Genomic DNA, 4,754 nt, shown 5'->3' with positions numbered 1-4,754 from the left:
ATAGATTGAGCTCTCTCAATTGTATCTTTGAATGGAAAGGATTCTTGTATCATGCTATCAAGGAAGTACACCTCTCCACCTTTGGTGTCATCACAATCCTTATGCAACAGGTGAAAGATATTTATGTCCATGGACATCTTACCAAAGTTGATCTTCATTTCACCGTTGAGACAATTTATCAACGCTTTTGCAGTAGCAAGGAAAGGTCGGCCTAGAATAATTGGAATTTTATCAAAGGCCTCCTTGGTGTCTATCACAATAAAATCCACTGGATAGTAGAAATCGGCTACTTGAACAAGAACATCCTCAACTATTCCTCTAGGAATCTTGGTAGAATGGTCAACTAACTTCAATTTGACTTGTGTAGGCTTTAGGTTCTCCAGGCCCAACGCTTGGTACACATGATATGGCAAGAGATTAACACTAGCACCAAGGTCTAAAAGAGCATTACCCGTGAATTTTTCTCCTATCTTGCATGATATTGTAGGACTTCCTGGATCTTTAAGCTTGACTGGAGCTTGCTGATGGATAACAGATGTTGTTTGTCCAGCTAGAAATGCTCGCTTTGGAACATGAGTACTTCTCTTTATGTTGCATGCATCCTTCAAGAATTTGGCATATAATGGCAACTGCTTGATCGCTTTGAGAAAGGGGATATTGATGTTATCTTTCTCAAATGCCTCCTTCATCTCTATAAATTGCTTGTCCTTTTTTCTTTAAGCAAAAAACATAGAAAAAGGTTCCTTCGGTACAAACACATCAGTATGTGTCTGCTCTTCTTTCTCGTTGGCATTCTTGCATATCTTGTCTTGGTTATCTTGACAAATGGGAGTTGAAAGGATTTCTCCCACTTCCTTTTGATCTTCATTTGAAATCTTGACCGATTGCTCTGTAACAATGTTATCATAAGAAGGTAAGTCAACCTTGTTGTCTTTCTTCAATCCTAATCTGAGAGTAGTAACTGAGATGACATGATCATGGAGGTGATCAGTACTAGAAGTTGTCCCAATATGGCATACATCTTCACTCCTCGATATCGGTTCCAATAAGCTAGGTTGAGTGTCTTGTGTCTTTACAGACAAAGCAGTGGTGAGTTGGTCGACCTTAGCCTCTAGAGACTCCATTCTAGAACATTGACTTGGCCGAGATTCTTTGGAGATTGATGAGATGCAAGAAGCTCTAGAACACTTTCAAACTTCTGATTTTTCTGTGATAGTAAAGTAATTGCATTCTCCAGGTTGGCAGGTGTGGCATAATTTCTCCTAGGATCAGGCACTAATTCTTCACTTGTATTGGAATTCTGCTGAGAGTAAAATTATTGTTGAGGAACCAACTGTGAAGCTTGACTTGTCTGTGGAATATAACTTTGATCTTGAGAACACAGGGGTCCAAAGATTCTCGTCTCCAATAATTACCTTGAAAGTTATTACCACCTTGGTTGGGCCTCTGAAATGAGTTCACATTGTACTCTCCAACTGATGCATGTTAATAGTAACCAGGACATTCTAGAGTTGCATGACAAGTGTCCAAACAGACTTCACAGTATCGGCTAGCTTGCATGACTCGAAGAGATTTAGCTTGAGACTTGTTGATCTTGGAGGGAATCATAGAGAACTAGTTGAATTTCTTACTCAAAGTTTCAATGCTGGTGGCCAGGCTGGCCAATGTAGACTTCAGTTCTTCATCTGATTGTTCATGTGCTTGGTAACCAAATTGCTTTGGCTCCCCCTCCATGCTAGCGACATCCTTGTTGCTAGTAGTCCATTGTTGTGTTTCTTTAGCTAAATTCTCGAGAAAGTTGCAAGCTTCCTCTACATCCATTGATGTAAACTTGCCTTTGTGCATTGACTGTGTCATCTGCTTGTTCATCATCAAAAGTCCTCGATAGAAAAAATAAGCCAGTGTGCTCTTGTCGTATCCATGATGTAGACATGAGACTAGTAGATTATTGAATTTCTCCCAGCTTTGATGATATTTTTCAGTCACCTTCCCTTTGAAATTGTTGATGGCTTGCTACATGACATCTGTCTTCTGGGGTGGGTAGAACTTGTTCATAAACTTCGTTCTCAACTTCTCCCAGTTGTCTATTGAATTGATCGGTTGTGCAGTTAACCATTCTGAGGCTTTACCTTTGAGTGAGAGCAGAAAAAGAATCAACTTGATACTCTCATCTTTGATATTCTGGTTCTTGAAAGTTCTGAGAACTGATAGAAATTTGTTCATGTGAACATATGGCTGAACATTGTCTGAACCATTAAACTTTGGAAGCATAGAGATTACTGATGCTCTAAGTTCAAACTGGTTAGATTCTGTCTCTGGAAAAACAATACTGCTTGGTGGGTCTCCAATGATTGGCGAATAGAAATCGCTAAGCTTCTTCCTTTGTTATACTTGCATGGGTGGGATAGCTTTAGGATTATTGGTGTCCATAACACCTCCATCATATCGTTCAGCCATTGTATCAATCCTGTCTAGTATTCTTGCTATGCGAAGATGATGAAAACTATCCTACTATGCTTGAATGCAATTAAACTAATATGCAACTATTTTAAATTATACTAATATGCAAAACTACTTTCCTTCAACTGGGTTTGGCTTTGCAGCTAGTATCTCGCCCGTTGTCTAAAGCTGTCTCTTCTAGGGTTATGGTGAATCACTTGGATTGCTTAAGTACCATGGCCCACAGACGATAGTCTGTTTGTCAAGATTCAGACAAGAAACACTAGAGTTTGATATTTCACTGCGTTGGCTTACAACTTCAATTGTTGAAAAGGCCCTAAATGCAATTATACTAGAAAGCAATAAAACTAAATTATAATGCAACTATACTAAGAATGAAATAAAAAGAATGAAGATTCGACTAACCTGGATGGTAGATCTTATCTTCGAGATGTCCTTCAAGCTTCTCTCTTTCTCAAAAGGATGGATGATGCGGCTAAAATTACCTCAAGATCCAAACTTCTAATCTTGAAAGAAAACGTTAAACATAAACAACTTAAAACGGCAGCCGCGCCATTTGACACTGCCTCTTTTTGTGTGTGAGATGAGATGTGGATGATGTAGATAGATGATGGTCGTTGAACAAAATAGAAGCGTATCAAAACCTAATTATCCCTCAATAAGTAAAGGATGAGTAGGTTATCATTCCACTTTTAAGTGTATGTTTATATGAAGGACAGGACTGGAAAGGGGTTTGAGGGATTAAAACCTATGATTATAGATATTGTAGATTCTAATGCTAAACTAAACCAAACTAAACTATTGAGAATTTATAAGAGAGGGAATTCAAGAGATTAGAATCCACCAATACTTTTGATCTATGACCTTCTACTTCATGGTTGTTCTTACAAATAGACTACAATTAGGCAATCGAGCGAGTGTCGATGCCCTCTTAGACAAAACATCGTTAACAAATAACTCTACTTAAGGTTGTTCCTATGCTCATATTACTAGTATCTTCTTTCCTTTTATGTGAGCTTGGGCAACTATTCAATGAATCACCATTTAAGGCAAACACAAAGAATACTTCCCTTACTCTAAAACACTACACAACTAGAAGAAAAGTAGAGAATAATAGTATAATATTCAATTACAATAAATAAAACCCTAATCTAGCATTATCAATTGCAATAAATAAAAGCATGTCACTAGCAAATATTCAATTGCAATAAATAAAACCCTAAACTAGCATGATATTCGATTGCAATAAATAAAAACCTTAATCTATACTTCCATCCCCTGGTCTGGGCAATGGAACTAATATCTAAAAACATAAAGAACTAACCTGATTGAAGAACACCATGAACCAGAAGAATCATTAAACCTTAAGCATTGGCTTCATCTCAAGTTGAAAAACATAAGACTAGAAAGACTAATTTATTAAGACTCAGCTAGTTAAAACCGATATTTTATTATTAATCTCTCTCTGCCTCAAGTTCTGGAGACAATAATATAAGTGAATTGGCAAATTACATGAGGCACTTAGGTCCTCTACTTATAGAGGTTACAATGAGCTCTAGAAGCATTCCAAACCGCCATTTGTTTCCTAATACAAATAGACTTCTTTCAGAGTCCAACTTCGTCTCCAAGACTGAGAAGGAATTGGCTACACTATCGTTTCATGCGTTTGGACTCATGATCCATGCGTCTCAGACTAGAGAAATATGTCTGGACTCACGATCCATGCGTCCCAGACACGAGCATTGAGTCTGGACTCACGATCCATGAGTCTCAGAAGCGGAAGTCTATTTTGTCTCTTCTGCTCTATCCTTCTATCCTTTTTGGCGGGTTTTGGTCCAAGCAACGAATTCTTTGGCCTTGGGCTTCCAAATAGGCTTTAAAATAGGTCCAAGTTGCATTTTTAATAGCTTCAATTCCTTGGCCTTCTCCATGATTGTCCACGAGCTTCCCATGTGATCTTTAATGCTCTGAATTGCTCGTTTTACCCCTTTTTCTCTAATATTCCACAAAACTCACCTTTTCTCCTGTAGAATCATAAAACATAACTTACAAACACTATTAGTCCACTAAGATGGCTAAACAAGAGGCATAATCGAGGGTTAAATTGTACTTTTTGAGCACTTATCACTCCACCACGACAAGGACAAGGTCAGGGAAATTATAATAATTATAACAATAATAATTATAATACTAATAGAGGTATCATTCCGGCAAATAATAACTGTCAAAATCCACCCATTAATAATCAACGTGACATAGTTCCTGTCACACAACCTATAGCTAACACTCCTCCA

The sequence above is a fragment of the Coptis chinensis genome, chromosome 2, assembly GCF_015680905.1.
Source record: "Coptis chinensis isolate HL-2020 chromosome 2, ASM1568090v1, whole genome shotgun sequence".
Classification (NCBI taxonomy): domain Eukaryota; kingdom Viridiplantae; phylum Streptophyta; class Magnoliopsida; order Ranunculales; family Ranunculaceae; genus Coptis; species Coptis chinensis.
Note: the sequence above shows the minus strand (reverse complement) of the source record.